The 23,245-nt window shown below is 37.8% G+C and overlaps 1 pseudogene; it reads right to left on the reverse strand.

Moving 5' to 3' along the window:
* The window catches only part of LOC149173954 (putative pentatricopeptide repeat-containing protein At1g26500), an 81,268-nt pseudogene that overhangs the window by 22,739 nt on the left and 35,284 nt on the right, over positions 1-23,245 (reverse strand).

Here is a 23,245-nt window from a genome sequence, read left to right on the forward strand (position 1 = left end):
TCAAGATTAAGCTATTTGACTTATCATGGATTATGGTATCTTAAACAAGCTACACATAATCATTATTTGCTGAAAACGTAAAATAGTAGTGGCATTTGAATTTGCACACTTTCACTTTCATGGAGAGCGACTTGTTCGACAACCCCAAAGGTGTATGAACCCAACTCTAAGAGATGTTGTAAAGGAATAATTGAAAAAGCTCTTAGATGTTGATTTTATCTATCCTATTTCTTACAACCAGTGGGTCTCTCCATTGGTATTAGTCCCGAAAAAAGATGGGAGATGGTGCATTTGTATTGACTATAGAGAATTGAACAAAGCCACTCTCAAGCATTACATCCCCCTTCCTTTCATCGACCAGGTACTCGATACCCTTGCTGGTAAGGAGTACTTTTCTTTCCTAGATGGATTTAGCGGTTATAACCAGATACAGATTGCACCTGAGGATCAAGAAAAACCAACTTTTACATGTCCATGGGGTACCTGTCCATTTTTACTAACCATGAGTGTGTGGAAATCTATATGGATGACTTTTCTGTGTTTGGTGATTCATTTCAGGAAGCCCTCAAAAGTCTAGAAAAGGTGCTTCTTCACTGCCAAGAATCTCATCTTGCCTTGAGTGACAAAAAATGTAGATTAATGTGTAAGGAGGGAGTGGTTCTTGGCCATGTTATTTCTGACAAAGGTATCCAGGTTGACCCTGCAAAAATAGAAATTATTTTGAGTCTTCTTGTACCCAAAACTCAAAGGGAAGTGAGAGGTTCTATAGGACATGTGGGCTACTATAGGATATTCATTGAGAATTATCAAGGATATCTACCCCCATTTTCCAACTTTTGGCTAAATATAGTGAGTTTTCTTTGTCCACAACTTTCCAATAGTCCTTTAAGACATTGAAGGAAAAACTAGTTTAGGCACCAGTTTTGAGAGGACCAAACTAGTCCCTACCATTTCATATTTCCTCTGATGCCTTAGATACTACTATTGGCATAGCTTTAGGACAAGAAGAAGACAAATAATCTTATGCTATTTATTTCATTAGTAAAAACTTGTCACCCGCTGAACTAAATTATACGGTTACTGAGAAAGAGTTTTTGGCTATAATTTTTTCCATTAATAAATTTAGACATTATATTATAGGATATGAAGTCTTTGTGCATACTGACCATTCCACAATAAGATATTTGATGAATAAACCATTTACTAGTGGTAGAGTGACTAGGTGGTTATTATTGTTACAGGAATTTAATATTACCATTATTAATATACTAAGAAAATCTAATGTAGTAGCAGATTATCTTTTAAGATTAAATAATCCCGGTGAAGCAATTCTTGCTGATGATGATTTTCCTAATGAACATCTTTTTGTTGTGTCGACAAAATCCCCATGGTTTTCTGACATAGCTAGCTATTTATTCACTAGAAAATTACCACCGCACTTATCTGGTCGTGAAAAGCGAAATATCATACAGAAAAGTGTTTTATATTCCTAGATTCAAGGAGACCTCTTTTACACTAGAGTGGATCTTATTATCTGTAGATATGTAAGAGAGGAAGAAGTGTTTGATATTTTAAAATCTACCCATGATTAACCTTGCGAAGGTCACTTCACTGATAAGCGGACTGCATACAAAGTGTTACGAGTTGGCTATTTTTGGCCCTCCTTGTTGAAGGATGCCAAACAATATGTCAAGCAATGTGACAGCTGTTAGCGAATTGGCCAACCAAATCAAACCAATGAAATGCCTTTTGAAAAATGGGCCACTGATTTTGTAGGACCAATAAATCCAACATCATTAAATAAAAAACATATCTAGGATTGTACATATTTCGTTACGAAATGGGTAGAGGCTAAAGTTGTTTCTTTTGCTACTGAAAGAGTTGTTGTTGATTTTCTTTTTACTAAAATATTTACTAGATTTGGTGTGCGTAGAGAAATTTTTTCTAACAATGGACCACAGTTTATTTCGTATCTGGTACAGGGTGTGATGGAGCAGTACGAAATTTGGCACAGGAAATCTACATCGTATCACCCGCAAGCAAATGGTCAGGTGGAGTCCACAAACAAAGTGATTGAGTCCATCCTCACAAAGATAGTAAATATTCATAGAAAGGATTGGGCTGACAAATTACCAGAAGCCTTGTGGGCATACTAAACCACTTGGAGGAACAACACAGGACACACACCATATGAGTTGGTGTACGGGAAACAAGTCCTCTTGCTGCTAGAATTCCATATCAAGACTTTCAGGACTGCAGTCCAATTGGGGATAGATCTTTCTAAAGCACAACAGCAGCTTATTCTACAGTTGAATGAGTTAGATGAATTCCAAAGGGATGTTGTTCAGCAGAACATCTTGGTTCAACAACATCGCTATTAGAAAATTATATATTACGGAGCAATGGAATGCATAAAATATTGCAGAAATATAAACACAGAAAACGCACAAAACAAGAGAGACACAGATATATGTGGTTCACCCAGTTTGGGCTACGTCCACCCCGAACAGCCAGTCCTTCCTTTCTATTATCCAGCAAAATGAAGAGACACAACCTACAGCAAATCTGCTGTAATATCCTCTGTTTTCTCTCACAGTCTCACCTCTCTGTTTCTCGCTCATAGAATACACATCTATCACACAACCTCAAATACAATACCCTCATACAAAGAGAGGGGTTGCCTTCTAGGGAAAAAAACCCTAAACTAAACATAAGTTCTACCGTCAGATCATCCGCCTAATGAACGGCCCAGATTGACTAGAAATTACTATACTTTTACAAGGCAATTTTACAGTTTTTTTTAGCTTCGGGGGCACTGCGCCCGAAATCCCTCGCCAGGGGGGGGCTCCCAAAGGTCGCAGCCGCCCCCCCTGGACCCCCCCTGCAGCGAATATTTTACGGGCGGCGTTGCCGCCCCCATTTCGAACTGGGGTCCTATGTGGCGATACCTTTGAATATAGAAGATAATCAGGCTCCACACCCAACAATCGCAAGAAGTGGCATGGAAAGTCTATCCATAAGAAGCAATTCCAACCAGGTGATTGAGTACTCCTTTACGATTCTAGATTCAAATATTTTAAAGGGAAATTCCGTACACGCTGGATGGGACCTTACGAGGTGGTCAAAGTGTTTGAAAATGGAGCGGTAGAAATTAAAACTATTAATGAATGGAATTTTCTGTTCCTGGTAAATGGGCATAGATTGAAGGTGTATTTTCAGCCCCTTACTAAAGGAGATCCTATGTAGCAAGTACAAAAAAAATATGAAAAGGAGTTGGCAGGTGGCAACAACAACCTGTTGAAGATTTGATTCTTTCTTTCTTTTCCTCATGGGATTAAAATAAAATTGACAAAAATAAAAAGTATAAATTTTTTCCTGTAAATGAAAATTAGTTGAGTGACATGATTGTAGAAGGATCAACCTGAAAACCAACATGCTAGTAGGAAGATCAAAATTTCAATAAAAAGGGAATGTTACTTGATTTTTAGATATGCTAGCTGTCACCAAGAAGAAGCAGGTTCAAGGAACCCAACCCTTACCCAAGTTTGGGATAACTAGCATGGAATTTTTTACCCAAGGAATGCTTAATTCCTGTTGCAATTACTTTTTTTGGCACCAATGCAAGCAGATCTTGAAGATAAAATTCTGCCTTTCTTCTATTTTCCTGTTTCGTAATTCCCACTATTTTTATTTTCTGAATCCCATAATGAATTACCCTCCTTTTTCTTCTAAGAGAATTATCCCTATCCGATTTCATAAAATCCCTCTTTTCCCCTTGAAATTTTTTCCCACATCCCATTCTCATTTATCCCCCTTGGTAGTATTATTCTTGGAATCCCTGTTATGACATTCCTTCCCATTCTGAAAATTACCCCTTCCCACTTCTTTGTTCCCTCATGGATCGATTTCAGGATCTGATATAGTTAGATCAAAAGGTATGCTCAAGAAACACCAAAGAATGGTGAATAAAACTTCTCTTGTATGTTCAGGAAATTTTAAAAGAAAAGTCCAACCAAAGAACTAAATTTTATCTGAATTTTTAATTATTATCCCCTCTTTCTTCGATGCTACATAAATCCCTCGTGCAGGAATACACATGATTGGTGCAGGCATGTTCAGTGCAAGCATGTTGCAATGCAGGTAGGATCAGTCCAAGCATGATTAGTGAAGGCACACAAACATAGTGCAAAGAATTGTTTAAACATAGTACATAAGCACTTGATGCAGAACGTTTATTGAGAAATTTCCATTTTTATTCCTGCTGATGAATAACTACCACAATGATAGATCATAGCCAAAGTACACCTTATGTGAATTATGAAGCAACCATGGATAGTACAAACCCACCTGAAAACATACACTCACCTCTATTGAAAAGATCCTCCATCACTCGCTCATGATAGCCTTACCTCATAATCCGATCCCCCAAGACCGTTACACTGCCATCGCAAAAATTGCAGCCTCCAATTATCATTGCCTGTCATATTAGATTGACACATGTGTGCATCCGTCTTGAAGGGGATATGTTAATGTTTGAATGTGATTGGATGGAAGTGATCAACAAGACAGTGGAACAGCAGAATCCCCATCATAAAATTCTCGGCAGCTCCATTGCACTCTGCAGTGTGAAATATTTCTAGGAATGTGACAGAGAATTGAGGTGAATTCAACACAGAGATGGTGCCCGTGAGACATGAACCGTAATTTGTGAAGGAGATAAATCAGAAAACCGAGTATCGAGGCAATCTTGCACTATTGCAAGAATTAGGATTTCTCCCATTTTTGTAGAAAGTTGACAGGTTCGATACAGTCGTGGCTCTGGGATTTGCATGGATATTTGAGGAAGGCCCGAGCTAAAGTAGGATCACTAAAATTTGAGGTCACGGAGGAATATATAGCAAGAGCTATAGGCTTGTCAACCACTGGTGAAAAATGGTTCAAAAAGGAGAGGATCGAAAGGAAAAGATGCACCGATTTGTGGTCGATCGAGAGCTCAAAGTCAATTGGGAGAAAGGGCTTCTGCAAAGCGCCATGATTGGAAAATGGTGAGACCTCCTATACATATTACAAAAAATTTTGACCCGCGAGGGATGTTACACATTAAAGTTCGTGTACCATATCAGGTTGTTGCTACATTTTGAATCAGGGAAATGCATCAATTTCCCTTATTACCTACTCTGAAATTTAGAGAAAATGGCGAAAGGAGTGTAGGATGGGATTGCCAGTTAGGTCACAGATAAACTATACCATCACGAGCTCATTGCAATCCTGGTCAAGAAGGAGCTAGAGGCTAAGGGAATAACCTAGGAGGCGTTCTTGAAAGAATTTTGGGAAAGACGTGTAGGGGAGTCAGCTAGAAAAAGTGTAGGCAAGAAGAGAAAAGCTGAGACGAAAAGTAAGGACAAAAGGGTGCAAGTAGAGGAGAAATTTCTTGAAGAAACCTCATCCTCAAAAAAAATAAGAACAACCAGGACCTCGACGAGGAGAAGGAATGTCTCTTTGGGGACAAGTTAGGCTCAATCGAGCTCCCCGATTTTGATTGACGAGACACCCCAGGCTTCACCTGGAGATCATAACCTCTCAGTTCTCACAGATGCAGTAGCCCACACAGTGGGGAATGAAGAAGATGTAGAGAAGGAGGATGACATACCCTTGTCGACCTTCATTCATAAATTGAAGAAGAAAAGAATGACAACAAGTGCAAGTAAAAATCTTGCAGAGGGTTAGGTAGATGACGAGCCACAGCACATAGAATCCCTTGAGAATTTTGATGAACAAGGTAATAAAGCCCTCGACAATTTTGATGAAGAGGGTACTAAAGCCCTCGACAATTTTGATGAACACGGTACTGAAGCCCCTAGAAAATTGAAGGAATAGGGTACTAAAGCCCTTAACGAGGTGAAAGAATAGGGTACTAAATCTCCTACGAAGTTGGATGTATAGGGCATTGAAACCCCTGATGAGTTAGATGCATAGGGGGATGAAACCCTCGATGACCTGGAAGCCCCTGGAACTAAAACCCTTCATGATATTATAATGTAGACACTAGATGGCCAAGATGACTTTGATCTTGGCAAAAATGGTACATGTTTTGAATCAGTTGCAAAGAAAGTGCTCGCACTAAATAAGATGGAAACAAAGACCTCTACCCTCTATCTCAATAACTGGATTGTAGAGCTCGAGCAACAATTCACAACTTGGAGGCATTAAACCAAGTCATGAAGGAGCAGACCTGGCAGAAGCAAGGCAAGATAGAGTTGCAAGAATAGGTCAAAGAACAGAAACATCAAGTGAAGATATGGAAGTTTCAGGCTTCTAAATGCTACAAGTGCCTCAAGAAAGTGACCAAACAACTTAAGAAAGCCCGAGGAAAGAAGACGAAGGTAGTGAAGGCAGGAATCAGTATCCAAGTGCAGGATTGAAAGATGGCTTCCTATGTGAAGATTTTTGCAGCAGCTAAAGGTTGTTTGAGGACACACAACAGCTTAGGGATGGGAGGATGTTGGTAGGCCAAAATGCCCCATTTTTATCCCCTTCCTATCACAAAACCACAATCATTAACCTTTGTTTTTCTACATAAACCTCCTCATTGCCGCACTAGTCTAAGAATACTATCTATTCCTACATAAACTTCATATTTCATGTTTAAGGATTATTAGGTGCTTAATTAATCATTTTAAATATATTTCATGCCTTTAAATATTTCTTGTAACTTATATTTACTTTCCTAAAGTATTTGATAAGTTAAAGTATTAATCGTTATGCTAGCTTGATCTAGTGCAGGTAGATTATTGCATCGCTAACAACTATTTGTTCCGTGATCTCTGTAACAGTTTGATCACTTCAAGTGGGGATATTGGTCCATGTCGTCCAGTTCAGTTGCGGTCATACGAAGTTGAACTCAAAGTGAAGGACAATTAGGAATATGGCCGAGGATTAGTCTACGGCCACGAATAGTTCGCACCTTATTATAACCATTGGCTTAATTTTGTAATTTTGGTTGTTATTTTGTTTCAGCCAGAAGGCTTGATTTGGAACAACTATAATTTTTGGTTATGGCCATAGGCCAAAGGGTTGTATAAAATGTAGATTTCATATATAAATAAGCTAGAAAGCAATAGCAATAGAAGATCGTTGTAATTTCGTTGTTGCCCTTGTTCTAGGCTAGACTCGAGCTCAAATGTATATTTGCTAATCATAATTAATACAAGGAACCACACCATGATTTTCTCATTCTATGTTATAATTCTTCATTGATGTGTTGATAACGTGCTGAAGGTTTTTGTTTCCTAAAACGGGAAACGAGATGGTTGGCTAGGGCCTAGCCAACCCAATTCATTTACCCTCTTTCTTTGTTATCTTAAAAGTCTGTTAACTTTATTTATTTATAGAAGCGTGGTATGAACCTTGATTTCGTGCTTGCCTATGAATTTTGATTTATTTCATTAAAACAGTCAAGAGTGAACGAATCTGTTGTGTGAAAGTTACATTAAATTGCTTCATATAATGTTTTTGTTGGTTTTCTTTCTCTTGGATCGTGCAGATGAAATCCTTCCTGCTCTAGTGCATGTAGGATCTTGCCTGGTTCACTAGTTCATTTACAACAAATGTTTCATTCTTTTCCTTTTACATGATTTAATCCATTTCTGTGAAGCAAGCGTTTATCATCTGAAGAAGGCATCGCTAATACTAAAATTCAAATTCTTGAAGATTAAGGATAACTTAAGGAAATAGAAAAGGGCATTGCTGCATATCTCAATTTGTATTTTCACTTCACGAATTAAGGAAAAAGACTAGAATTAATCTGGAATATTATAGTGAACCATTTCGAGTTATATATGTTTACATGCAAAACCCCTTTGACTGAAGAAAGTTTTCCTTACTTTCATCATAAGAGTTTATTTCTGTTTTTGAGATTAATTCAGTTAAAACATTCTTTTCGTGTGTAATATTATTTCAGATTCTACTCGCACTTTCAATTCTTTTTTTTTATAGTTAACATGCTCTTTTATTTTCCCAAAAGAAAATTGGAATATTTGGTGTAGGAAGCTTTGTTTTGGTATGAGGACTAGTGTCTTGTTATAGGAATAGAGTGCTCCAAGCCTTGAGGCTTAGAGCCCCTACAGGGAAATATAAGTCTTTAGTATAAGTGCAAGTTATACTTCTCACATAAGTTTTGTACCTGCACTAGTGCAAGAGTACAGGAACGACCACTTAGTGTGAGAAGGAAAATCATTTAGAAGGCAGATATTTTCAAGGGACCACTTGTTAAACTGTCATCACCTATACTGAGGATAAACATAGAGTTTCACTTCAGAAATTAAGATTTTTTATAGCTGTGTCAAAGTTCCTTCATTTGATTTCTTCACAAATGCATTCTTTTACATTCCAGCCCTATAATTACTTTGGTGTTAATTTCCTTTGAGATTTTTCTGTTTAATTCTGCAAAGTTCTAGTTGAGAAGTAGGAATATAAATAGGAAAAGTTCATACCACTTTTGGCATTTTGCTTCGTCTCTAATTTTACGAAACCCCCGGGTTGACAATTAAGTGTTGAAGGAGCTTGCTTAAGTACAGTTCCTACACTCAACAGTCTTTTTGAGTGATTCCACTTGGAATGGGGACCTAAGACATCCTAGTTAATAAAAAAATTTGTCCCATCCAATTTGGATTTTATTTTCTTGGTCATTCCATGAATTATAATTTCTTATAGTAAATTTGTAACATCTTGTAGTAAATTAGGGGATCTTGTAGGAAATCCTATAGCATCCTATAGGAAAGCCTATTTTGAGCCCAAATTGAGAAAAATAATCATTGAAGTTGGGATTAGGCCTCTACTTGACCTCCATGCCATCAAGCCCATTTTAACCATCTTGCTTCAGACTTGCCTCCCCTGCTAGATGTCAAGGAAATATTAGCATTTGCATTTATAAAGCAAAAAGATTTAAAAAATGAGTTCTTTTATATTTACACATGCACACAGAAGTTAGTACTCTCTAGATCAGATTTCATGCTCAGTTAGTTTAAATCATCACATGTGATAAATAGGGTTAAGCTAGGTTTCTTTCACATTTAATTCATGATCTTTATGCAATTAGAATAGGTTTCTTTCCTTGTACTTTCTTTCTTGCAATAGGTTAAGGTTCCATTTCGAACATTTCATTTTTTGCAATTAGTTTAGGATTTGACTTCAGTACATGCACTCCATTACATCATGACAACAAAGGAAGGACACATTGTATGCTGAACATATAGTCTTGATACCTCTTAAGTTTGTACAAACCTCAGGTTGATAATTAAAGTTGGTAGCCTTGGGAGTTGCAACATTCTTGTTGCAATACCGAGGCTCATCACCCATTGTGGGACATTTTTACCCAATAGTGTCCTTTGATTACCATGAGAATTCTATGATCAGTATGACGATTTTGAGGCAGGAATATGCCTTGGTTTTTTGGACCTGCCGATGTGAGGAAACCTTACCAAGGGAAGGGTTGCCCAAGGGACTATGTAGAAGAGAAGGGGATGCCTGTGGAACCTATAAGGCATGTGACTACATGGAAGGGGGTGACCGGATTACCTATATGACTGTGTAGAGGATAACAAAAGGTTAGGGATGGATTTGTTTTATTCAATTAGAATTTCCATATGGAATTAGATGCATATTGGGAGTGTGCCATGGAACAATGAGTCGGTAACTATTCACTAACAGACAAGTAGCGTAGGATCATAACACTGGAAATTGGATGAAGATTTGATTTTGGAAGTGGATTATGGACTTCTTGAGAAGGAGGTGAATCCTGGTACTACTTTTGAGGGTGGAGGTGTGAGCCTCTGGATTCCCTTGTTGATTAATATGGGCATCATATCCTTTTATTTGTTGGTTAAAGTAAATGTGCATATGTGTATATGTGTATATTATTGTAAATATTGTATTGAGATGGATTTATAAATCTCCATAGGTAGTATGCATATTTGTTGGTTGAATAAAATGTGCATAAGTATATGCATTTGTTGTTGTAAATACCGAAATGAGCTATGTTATAAAGATCTAGTATGCAGCATGTTGTCATGGATTTCAGCAGATGTCATTGTGAATATTGCAACAAGTTGTGTTATAAAGCTCCATGGGCAGTATGTTTTTCTTTCTAGTGCGCTTGCTGGTTGTAGGTATCATTGGACATCGAGGACAATGTTCCCCCAAGGGGTAGGGTTCTATAACAACCCCAGTTAAAAATTAGGATGAATGGTGGGAAAAACATCCTAGTGGGTGTCCATTTGGTTCATTATGGCTAAAGGAAATTGGGAAAGGAAATGGAAAGGAAAGAGGCATTATTTGTCATTTATTTATGAAAATAATGGAAATTAGGAGAAAATGAAGGTGAAAGGTCACAGGTTTCATGTGAGGAGGAAAATGAAGGAAGATAATGGAAAATGAAGAAAATAGAGGCCTCATTAATAAAAATTCTTTTGAGGATGAGTTCACAAGTTGTTTTTAGTGTTAAATTTTGTGAATTCAATTTTTGGAGCTCTCATTATATTCTCTCTCATACTCTTCGAAATGGAGTTTTCTTGGAGCACTCTTGGAGGAGTGTGGCATACTTATGATTTGGAACAAGAAGGTAAAGGAAAAGTAGGAAAGCACAATGGGACATCGAGATCAACAACTACAATAGGTTTTTCTTGTAGATACCGAGTTGCATGTATAATTTCCTTGCTATTTTTGGCATGAATGTCACATGCATGTGGTTTCTTGGTTGTGGTCTATCATTGAAATTGAGGATTTCCTAGATTGATAAAGGTTTTCCCTAGCTTTTTCATTTCCTAGATAGTAATGGTCTTGTGGGTTTATCTTTTATTTATGGTTGGTGCTCATGTTCCTTAGTTGTGGGTTGAGTTACTAGTTCTCGGAGACTTGGTTGGACAAACGCTCTGGAAGCCCTGTAACAGCTGGGGTTGAGTTACTAGTTCTAGAAGCCTTGGTTGTAAAAATGCTCCAAAGGTTGAGTTACTAGTCCTCAAAGGCCTAGTTGGAAAAACTCTCTGGAACCCGACAACAAGTGTGGGTTGAGTTACTAGTACTAGAATCCTTGGTTGGAACAAACTCTTTAGAGCCCTAAACGACCTGGGTAGAGACCAATATGGTCATAGTTAGTGATGCCGACCATGAAGTGGAATCATTGGTTGAGGGTTGAGGTGGATTGGCCTCTAGAAGCCTTGTTTTGGTTTTGCTTGGTTTATTCCACAAGATCCCACATTCATGCTTGGAATATGGCACGGGGGTGACTGGTTGAAAAAATTATTTGGTTCAACCTAGTCTATGGTAGGGTGCTACATGGAAGTCCCTAACTTGGTTGGCATTTTCATATATTAAGAAGAGGTATTTTCTATTGTGATCTATGAGCATATGTATTGATTATGATGGTGACATGATGGTGGAGTTTCCATGGTTTATATGTTGGTTAGTAGTGGTTTATATGTTGTATATTGTTTATGGCTCTCCACATGTTTGATGAATATGTGATTGGTTATTGAATGCATAAAATAATAGATGTTATTTTAGCTAATATGAGATGGAATTACACCTTCTTGATGATTCTCAGATAAGTATGAGACCCATATGTTCATATGTGTATTTATGACATGTAGATTTCATGTTCATGATATGTTTGACAAAATAACTGTCATGGATAGGCATTTTTAGGTCAAGTTATTGTCTAAGATTTTTATGGAAGGAGTTGTCCTTGTGTCATTCATGGTTCTAAAAAATTTCATTAAGTTCTAGGCAGAGTTATGGATCCTAGCCTTAAAAGTGTCTTAAATCCCGAGGTCAAAGCATAAAAATGGGTGAAAAATACTACAATCGCTCCCTTGTAGGCATCATGCGTGCGACTAGAGGGTTTCAGTCGAAATCAAGCAGTGTAGTGCCACCCTCTGGAATATTACGAAACTAAAAAAAAAGATGTTTAACTCAAGGTTTGGGCACCTAGAAGAGTGGTCTAGCCATTAGTGGTCCTGTAGCACCTAATAGGTAAGTTATTAAGGTGTTTGGTTTGTCGATTCCACTTCCTTAAGGTGATCTAGGAGGCTGAATCATATAATAGTTACTCTTTATCACATTTTTACCCTAGTAGGTCAGTAACTTGGGTAGGTGTGGGAGGAGGGTGTTGTTAGGTTCCTATACCAATAGGAGTCATAATTTTGAATGACTATGGTGAAAACTTGTAATATTGTACACACATTTGCTTTTTGCAAATGTTTTCCATATTAAAAAATAGAAAAATGTAAAGAGGGTATGTCCTAAAAGTATAATCAATGGACAAAAAGAATGAAAAAGGTCAAAAAATGAAAATATATGAACGCCAAAAGATAAAAAGAGACCATGAAAGTGTGCAAGTCAAAATGCCACTACTATTTACTTTTTATGCATAATAAATGAGTGTGTGAAGCTTGTTACTCATGCCACAATCCATGATAGTCAAAATGTTTAAACTTGGCTATTTCATGTTTTAAATTTTATGTTTATAGTTAGAGAATAAAATCTGACCAAATAGTATAATCTTGGCAAATCATTAGATAGATAGAGTAAATAAAAGGAGCTCGTTAGGTTAATCTGAGCCCTTGCATGATATAAGGTTAGAATTAGATAGTTTACTTTGTAAAGAAAGGGAAAATATTGATAAGGGTTTTCTAGCCTAAACGCACCCTAATAAAGTGAAGAAAAAATGGTAGGATGAGTAAGTGGGTAAGTAGTAGAAAGGTTGCAGAAATATCATGCGATTATGCAAAAACACTTATGTCATTATCTTAAATACAAATTTCAAAAATGTGTAAGTAGTGGACAAAGTAAAAACAATGGTTCACAATATGGTTTATTTAACACCACCATCATTCATTTTAACCCCTATAACACTCAGTAATTTTCCTTTCATAAATAAAACTATAGTTCTTTAAGTCAAAGAGGCTCATATCATTTCTCTGACTTCTGGTGGGACCGGAACCTCGGCTTGATGACTTAAGAAGGAAAGGTGTTAAATTCCCTTCCAATTCATTCATCCCCCTCACAAAACCCCTTTTCCTAAGGTTAAAATTCTTTTTGCCTAGGAAAACCCCATGATAAACATATTTTATGCAAAAAACCCATCAAATGCATTTATCCTAAGTACTAAGTGTATGGAAAGCACATAATGTGCATATACCTAAGTACAACACCCCTTCTGCTCATTTCACCTCGTATTAACTTTTTTGATTAAATATATAAAATCCCCAAAAAACCCATTAACCTGTATATATTTAACCCATTTATATAAAATAACCCATCCCCTTAGTTTAGTTATAAACTATATGATTACCCCATATCCCAAAAAAAATATTTAAATCCTGCCCACAGTCCTTAATCCTGTATTAAGGCACCCCGATGAGATTAAGTGTTAATCTAATCCTATAAAATCGGTGATTAGACCCATAGGCCCTCCGCAAACGTTATGTGTAAATCACCGTGCGACTTCATCTCCCGGCCACAGTTGATCGTCCTTTCCCCACATCCAATAGCCCAAGTCCGAATTGACCTGGCCTGATGTCTGCCCTTTACCCGCCTAATAAGGTGGTTTTCCTCCCGACCCCTATTTCTACGTGTCAAACGATGAATGGAATCGGGCGACCTCTCCCGAAAACCACTTCCCTCTCAAAAGCGGTGTAATGCCCCCATTAAACCACCTTCCCATATAACGAAAAAAACTGCCCACTGTTCATCAATTAATGAACCCGCCAAAATCAACGATTTTCCTATATAAGCCCAATTACCCCTCTTTTCACTCTTTTTGCACATTTTCCATCTGAGAACTTAGAAAGCTATTGTGCCCCTGCAAACGGCAAATTTGCTCACAAACCTCCACCATTGCTCCAGAAATGCTGCAGACAGCCCAGCTCATTCATCTGTTCGCACTAGAACTGTACGGACCTCTGTAGCCTCCATCAACCACCATTTATAGTCAATTTGGCCTAATTCCAAGTATTTAACCGTGGAAAACCAACTTCATTGTCAAATTCCAAGTAAATTCACCCTCGTAACATTGTTAATTAAGTGAAAAAACATCAAATTTAATTTGATTTTTACACTCTAAGCCATAACCAATCTGCAAAACCGTCATTGCCCTAAAAACTTTGAATTACCTACCACACTCAAATCCACAAGAACTGAATATGGCTCCCCCAGTTGCAATGGACGTAAGGCCCATCTCTACACCTCACTTAGACCTGGACCACCTTCCTTTAGCTCATAAATATTTCCAAATAAAAGATACCACTACAATAGAGCCCCTGCTCAAAGTACATTGCCAAAGTATGGACATATACCTTATCCATGCTGATGAAATTGGCCTATGGGAGTCAAATTTTCCCAAGTACCAGTTCCCCCAAGTTCACATATTTCCAAAAATTGTCCATATGTGTTATGCATGCTACGTCCCCAGCCACAAAAACATAATGTCTATGACCATAAGGTCCTCTTCACCATCACAGCTAAGTCCATAAATGAAATTTTGCAACTCCAACCAGGGCCAAACCTAACTCCCCTCTCAATTGGAGACCTATTGGACCAATATCCCAAGCTTAGTTCAACAAAATTGGCCCAATTGTTCCAAACCTTCATAAGAGAAGAAAAACACATCCCTAAGGATTCCCCTCCATATGTAGCTACTATTTTTTCCCCATGGGGACAAAACATTGTAGCCATGATATCCTGTTTTTTGGGGTACACCACTAGTGAATACATTGACGAGTTAATCCTTGCCTTCATGTCCATCAACACTCCAGGACAATCTCCTGCTGTCATTTATGACTATGCCCAATTTATAGTTGATAGGATGCATGAACAATTCCTTAGAATAAGCAATGAAAGAGTTTTCAACTATTCATCAGTATTATATCATATGTTCTTGTATTATCAACATGATAAGTTCCCATTTACCCTTCAGAAGCTTGACACCAAGGGCCAACCCAGATCTATAATCTTTTGGACCCCACTTTTTCATGAGTCTGGATCACCATATACTTTCTCAGACTTTATAGATTCTTTTGTACATCCCATCATGACTATACTCACTGGTAATCCTCCACTTAGGATAAGCCTAGAAATAAAGAGAGTCCTCCAACTTTCCAAGCAGTCCAAAGTGGGTGATTGGTACCTTTATCAGAACCATACAGTAATCAAAATATATGGTTTCATTCTTGCACCATACAAGCTACCAAGATACCTCCCAATGAGGTTTTTGCATTAGAATACTATAGACAAATAATCAATGCAGATGAAGTAAACTTTTTCAATCCTAAGGAGGCATTTTCAAAATAAAAGATCAATATGGTCCCTTCATATGCAATTCCATAGAGGCAGGCAAAGAGGCCCTAATTCTGTAGAGAATGAAGTTTCAAAGGAGTTTTGTTTGGAGATATGACTCTTTGGAATTCATTACCAAGAAGAGACAAAAGGTCAAGCTAGTACCCTTCATTCACCATCCCATACCTAAAATAGAAGCCTATGCCAACCAAACAGAATGGGTAGAAGGTACCCTAATGAACCAAGACAGCACCAGGGTAGACATAGAGAATACTCTCATTGATCTAGAAAGACAACTTGATGAGGGTTCTTTCCTGTAGGTATCAGAGCAATGAGACCAGCTAGAGACAACCATGAGTACCCCTCCAGTTATGCAGACTCCTCAAAATGAAGATAAGAACCTAAAGAGAAGTAGGGAGGAGGCCACTACATCATCAATAGAAACCTGATACACTCAGCCAGAAACAAGCCGAGAAAAAAGGCAGAAAATGGATCCTGTCTTTGAACAAGAGGATATAGAGGGCTTGGCTGAGGTCACAAACACAAAAGGAAACAGAAGCAGGACTACCACTCCATCTGAATGCATGCAAGAGCCTTCCACATCACAAACTCATATGTTGGAAAGGTAGCTTAGTGTGGAAGTCTCTTCATTTAGCAGGCCTGCTGACAAGGACTAGGACATCAAGGAAAGATACAAAGAAATCAAAGCAAGAAATGAGAGGCTTAAGGCCCAAAATTATGCTCAATATCTAAAGTTGACTCCTACCAATAAAAAAAGTCTAATGTTAGCCTTCGACATTAAAGAGGGGAAGCTAGAGATGTCATTCATCAAACCTATAGCATCAACAGCCAAAGACAACCTCTGATTTCAAAAAGGTAGACTTTGAAGTGTTGGTAAGGGATATCCATCCCATAGACCAGGTTGAACTACATAAACAAGCTGGAGAAATGATATACCCCACCCTGACAGGTAAATCCATAACTGCTCACTAGCTACAAAACTCTGTAAACAACATTTCAGCACAATTTTAGTTAGAGAAGGCCTCCTCACAGGCCAAAGGTACCACGATCAAGTCCTTAGAGGACTTAGTGATTGAATTGGGACATGATACCAAGGATATAAATTCCATAGAATAGCTTATTAAAAAGAAGAACGATGATATAGTTGCATTGAAGAAACATCTAAAAACAACTTAGCTGCAACATCCATAAACATTGGAAGTCCTGGAAGCCCAGCAGGGGCACGAAGAACTCATGGACTTAGTCTTAACGCTGAACGATCAACTAAAAGAGACAGAAAAGGAATTGGATGCTTTAATCTAATTAAAATAAGAAGATGTGGCCACTTCTTCAACAAATATTATCCCTACAGTCTCCACAACAGTGCCATCCACACTAGCAGCATCTTTGGCACCTACAGCTCCACTTGCAATAGCCTTGCCAACAACAACAAAACCTACATCAGCAGCAGGTGCATCAGGAGAGAAAGCAACAGAACTAGTCAAAGCCATGGAAGAGATGTCTATCCAGGCTACATAAATGAACAGGCTGAGAGAAAAGGTGGCAAGTTTGGAAACTGACTACAAACTTGCCCAACTTAAACAAAAGGAAGAAGCACAAAAGGCCCAAAGGATGAGTGAAAGGATTAAAATCTTAGAGAAAGACTTGACACTGGAGAAACCCCTAGGGCAAACCAAGGAAATGTTGTGGGCCAATATCATTGACTTCGTCAAGGATATTTGGCCCTCAATTCAAGTTATTTTTGAACAAATAGAGTTAGTAAAGATAGCTACAGAAGCTATCCAGAAAGTGAAGGAGGAGTTGGGAGATAAGCCAGAGGATGCCAATAGACTCATCCACTTTCTTAATAGCAAGAATAGATATGAGCTCCATGAGCTAAATATAGAAGATAGGACTGCAACCATTTTAGAAATAAGGAAGGTCCTTTCCAAAAGGAACCTTATGCTTAACTTAGAAGAAAAGTGCCACAATATGCAAGTAGCCATTGATAGGTTCATGGCTAAATTCCAGATTTTGAGGGAGAAAGGTTTGCCCAGTCCTATGGTTATCAATGACAAACTCATGATACGGTTGGACTATGATACCAGACTCAACAATTGGAAAAGGAACAAGCAAGAACTTCATCCATAAAAGCATTGCCAATAGGCAAAGTTTTGTACAAAACATTTGAAAACTTGCTTTTCCTAGAGCATGAGATCAAGCATTTATTCCTCACCAAGCCTAATTTTTCTAAATATACTGAAGCTGATGAAATATACAAGAGAATGATGAATGTAAAATTACTTAATGCAGAATGGTGGGAGACAATAACTAATTTACTGTGATAAATTTATAGCAAAAAGTTAATGCACAGTAAAAACAGAACGACCAGGTAAAACAGGTAAAAACAAAACATCAGGGTCAAAGAGTATCAGCTGAAAGGTAAAATTTAAAGAAGACTCCAGCGTGAAACACTACAACAACAAGCCAGCATAAAAGATTACACTTCAACGATAAAGGCCAACACAACCATAATAAAAAGGACAGCATGAAACAGTTCAATAGCTGTCTCTATCTTCTTGCAAGAAGATATTTGTATTTCCTAGATTAAATCTCAAGTTGTTTTTAGATATTTTGTAGTAATTTTTTGTATAAATACTTCATCAATCGAAGTATGTAGGGTGGATTCCGAAACATTTCTATAGACTTCTTCTTCTTAAGTATGAAATTCTATTGTATCAATCACTGGATCAGCTAGCTGGATCAAGGAATAAAGATCAAATATTTCATTGGATTCTTGTGTAAAGAAAAGTTCAAATAAGTATTCTCTCACATTCAATGTTATTTTTCTTTAAGTTTTTCCACAACCTTACTTGTATCTCTAAAAATCTGAATGCTATAGCATGGAATGATATCTCAGAAATTTCTTAGCTGCACTCTGTTTTGACTGTTATACATACTGAATGTTTTCTTCACTAATCTAAGTTAAGGAATTCTTGATTGCTCCTTAGTTTAGGTAGTTCCTTGTGGTCTATAGTAAAGGATTCTTAATTTCCCTTTATTCATGATTATCCTCTGTTCTTCATTTTAACCCTGGTCTGAGAATTCCTAAGTGCTCTCTCACCCTGGTTAGGATCATTTCACCCATTTGACCTAAAGATTTGCACTTCACTTTGCTAGCCTACCGTGTGAACATTCCCTTTAATGAATTGATCTGGTTCTACTATCCATTTGTTGACTCCATAGCCCAATGGCTTAAAGACCTTTCTCTATCCATATGTTCCAAGAATTCCACCGCCCAAACTTCAATTCAAAACCAAAACCCCATTGAACATTAAGAACTAGCCTAAAATCCCAGTAAAACAAAGCTAAATTTTATAGAGAGAGCCCTCTCTGAGTCATAGGTTGGCTAGAGCCTATACTTAAAAGATTGGTTTTTGGTTACCTCAGTCTCTTCCTTCTTCTAATAACTTCTAAGGAAAATTCTGAGTGATAACAGGTGTTACAATTTTGGGGATCATCTTCATCCTCTCCTTGTTTCGCTACGTTGTAGCACTCTTAGAACTCCCGCTCTTGCTATAGATGTCAATGTGAAGAGCATAATGGACCGTTCCCCAACATTAGTGTTTCCTTGTAGTGAATTTATTTTGTCACAACACCTTTAATGCTTCACCCAACATTTGATCTTCAGCTTCAAAACTAAATGTGGTCCTGAAATTTTGTGTCATTTCATTATAATCATGTGTTCCTTTGCGTACTTTCAACTCAATATACTAGTTAGCTGGAATGGTGTCCCAAGTGTGTATGAATTCATGCACCCACTCCTTCTGTGGCACTCCCCTTGGTCCATGCTACAAGACACTACTTTAGGTGTGTCTAGGGGCAGTCCATGCATGAATAACTATCCCAAGGGACCTTAGAGTTGGTATTGAATGTAACCTTGAGTAGTTTCTTACAATCTTCCATCTCGTGACTTGTTCTTTATGTGTTACTCACCATCTGGTCAGGGTTGCATACAATTCAATTGATAGTGTGGGAATCCTCTAACACTCATGTATCTATTCCTCATATTCTTGTACAAAAATATCTTCTTAGGTCAACCCATCAAAGTGAGGTAGGTTATGAACCTCATTTCCTATCCAGCGCACCATCCTCATGATGTGTGTGCATCTCCACATACTAACCTCATGCAGTTGGTTCTTCCAATTTTCCAAGGCTTCCTCTAAATCAAAGGCAAGATATCTAATGTTACACCGGCTCATCACTCCACCAGTTATGGGATTTACATATTCTTCCCATCAAGCGGTAACATTATAAATGTTATCTAGCTCCTCTTGACAAATCTCAACCCTAACTAATTTGACGTCTCAATCTCCTTCACATGGGTCCAATGGTGTTATAACTCAAATATCTCCACCCTAAAAAATAATTTGTCTTTTATTTAAATTAATAATTACCTGGTTATCAAAACCCCAATCGATCCCTAACACAATAGGATATGGATCATTGTCGTCAATGATCTCAATGACTTCAAAATATATGGTGCTTGACACCCCGTCAATGTCTATCATCACTCCTATCATTCACCCAACAAGAAATATCTAAATTTGGTTCGCAAACTGAAGTCGAATTAGAGACCAAGTCGATTTTGGCTTCCCCATCATCTCCCACATGCTTTTTGGTAAGATATTTACATCTGACCCCAATTTGAAGATGATGTTATCCATCTCGTATTCCCTGATATGTGCACCAAATTGAAACTATTGACTGGTTCTCTTCCTATGAACCACTTGGTTTATTGTGCATGGCGAAGTTCATGCAATTTTCACCTCAAGCCTATTAGCACACTGCTCCACCATCTTCTTGAATGTTTCCAGAGCTTGGGGATCTCTTTCCAACTCTAAACAACTTTGCAGTAGAATTTGAACTAGATCGATTATTGTCCACTTCTATTTGCTTATCACATCATCATATATCTTTGATGAATGCTTCGCACCTAACCTCCATCCTATCCCATTCCAACACAACCATATCTTGTCTGGCCTCCTTATATGAAGTTTTCTCCTCAAAAAGGTCGAATTTCAGAGGTGGTTTAGGTGATCTCCTTACCCATTATGGTTGTGATGTCTAGGGTTTTGTATAATCTAATCCTTTCTTGACACCTCCCTAAGTCACTGCACCAACCCATTGTTGGGTCTTGTGAGGTTCAATAACTATCATTTGCACATTGGGTCCCTTGTTTTCCTGCCACTTAGCCATCAAATATGGGCAGTTCTTAGTCAGATGGTTTAATGATTTGCAATAGATGCAACCGCAGTAGGATTTATTGTAGTCTCGCGCCATATGCCCCTATTTCCCACAACTATAACAAACTATTTTCTTTTTCCTTGGCCACATCCTCCTCTTCCCTTACCAATTACTCTAGTTCCTTTAATCGCCATGCCTCGTCCTCAACCTCGTTGATTGTACTTTCCACCCTAGTTATACCCATTTTGGTTGAATCCAATTGTCATAGCCTCTATCACTTTAGTTCCCTGCTCCCAAAACAAGTCAAAAGTGTGTTCATGCATTAACTCTAGTTCGTGAAAATGATGAATATCATGCCCTACATATTTACAAAAGTTGCAAAAAAGGTGTGGGTTATAGCCTTATATTTTTTCATCATCGCACAACTCGCTGGTATGTGGCCCCACACTCAACAGATCTCACATCACATTCCTCTTCCTTGCACAAGTGTATTCACTATGTTAGTCGCCATGTAATTGGTCAATAACTTGCATTCATTTCTGTGGTGACCCTTTGTCTAAAATATTGCACCTCTATCTCATGCTGACAACTAAAGCCAAGGCATACCTTTAAGTAAATGGGAATGGGGTCGTATTCAGGATGGTAATCCTACACCAAATGGTGTGAGGTCTAGTTGGGACCTTATATCAGGGAGATCCCCTGTATGTTGGTGGTATTCAACGCCATAAAAAATTTCTTAAGAACCAATCCATATATACATGGTCTTCATACTCAAGAGCTCTACACATGATCCTCCTTCTCTGCCATTCTTGTACATGGTCAGAAAGGAAGGTGGCAGAAGTTTGAATAAAATAGGTCAAGCATTCAGTACTTTTATGTCATATAGGAGATGTAACTAGAAATATGAAAGAAAATCTTTTGCGAGAGTCACAAAGGTAGAATGAGAGACATGCAGTTGGTCCACATACCATTTGACAACCACTCCAGTTAGGGTGTGTTGGAAGAGACGAAGGCAAGTGGAGTCTTTGATAATGGAATTTGATGAAAACCTCATGTGAAAAGAGAAAACATGATTGGTGGGTTGTTATAGACCATTTTGTCACATCTCATCAATAGGCCTACAAACTAGATCAATCAACATCCATGAACACCTTTTCATAATTCCTATGCCAAGCCTTAAGGATGACTCTCCCAAATCCTTGAGTTTATGGGTTTAACCCTCAAATTAGTTCTTTTAAGGCCTAGCACACCCTAGCCCTTTAGAGACATGCGTTTAGTAGTAGGTTGCCTAGTTTTGCACCAATGTTGATCAACAACAGGTTTTCCCTTGTTGGGCATGCACTAATTCTAGAAATTCAGGAAAATTAAAAAAAACCTAAAGCTTCCTCTTCCATAAGATTTCAGGTGTTGTTTCAACCATTTACCTTGGATATGAATTTTGAATCCTATCTGATCCTACCTTGGAGATTTATACACTTATCCCTTGAACTCATCCTCCCCTCCTAAGTGGATCTCAAATATATATTAGGAAATGGATAATAATTCCTAAACTACCACACTCTCCTATAAATATATAGCCATCTACAACATCATGGTTGTCTTTTGGAGACTGGTCATGCCCTCATGCTACTGCCTTGGACCTAAGAGAGTCATCATCTTCATGCATTAGGGTGAAATTGAGGTGTGCTTTGTGACAAGGAAGGAAAACTCAAGCTCAGAAGATCTCTACAAGATAAACTTCTATTTTGGTTGTAAAATCTCTCCTTTTCATATTAATACAAAGAGTATATCGTTTTCCTATATGTGTTATGTTATGTTTACATTAATATGTTTCAATGCTTTACTAGTCCATTGAATAGAATGATTGGATAATAATACATAGATGTCGTAGGTATTTGGCTTTTGGTTTCTTGTATGTGTAGGTTCTAATTATAGTGATCGAAGCTATGATTGGAGCTTACAGGCCAAGAGGAGAGAAGAGCTTGCGACGAATCCCAAGTAAACCTCTTTCCATTTTCCAATTTCTCCAACGAGAACTTTATATTATTTTGTTTTTGTTGTTCTAGACCAGTCCAGTAGGTCTACGAAAGATACTTTTGTCCAAAATTGTAAATTATGCATAACAAATTAGTGACTCCACTCGGGATGATTTATTTCCCTTATTTGTTTCCTTGACCTTAGCGCTTGTTACACCTCTTGAATAGACCTCCAATGCCCCACTCAATATGAATTGACACTAGGAAGACCTTTCATTGAGCTTCATTTGATTTTTTATGTCAGAAATTGGCTTTTCCTTAATCAAAACTCCCATTGGTTGGCTGACGAAGTGTTCGAGTGCACCCTAGCACTCTTTGCACCTATGTTGTAGAGCATTAGTAGCCTATCTGCACCTGAACTGACACTTGTTTCACTCAAAAAATTTCCTTTTCATGTGTTTCTCTCTAATTAACTTTGTTCTAGTTGGTCCTCCTTATGTCCCTAAGTGTGTCTTGGTCTCTTAGAAACCTCCATCTTGTTTTGTTTTTGTTTTTAGTGCCTTTGATAAGACTTTTTTTAGATTTTATTTCGTTCTTATCAATTAGGTCATGAGAAAATTGATTGCTTAATCATTGGATTACTTGAAGGAATTGGTGTTTTAGTCATCATTTTGAATAGTTTCTTTTATCGG

This window comes from Pinus tabuliformis, chromosome 4_1 (genome assembly GCF_031772625.1).
Source record: "Pinus tabuliformis cultivar Carrire ecotype Pingquan chromosome 4_1, CPIR1, whole genome shotgun sequence".
NCBI classification, from domain to species: domain Eukaryota; kingdom Viridiplantae; phylum Streptophyta; class Pinopsida; order Pinales; family Pinaceae; genus Pinus; species Pinus tabuliformis.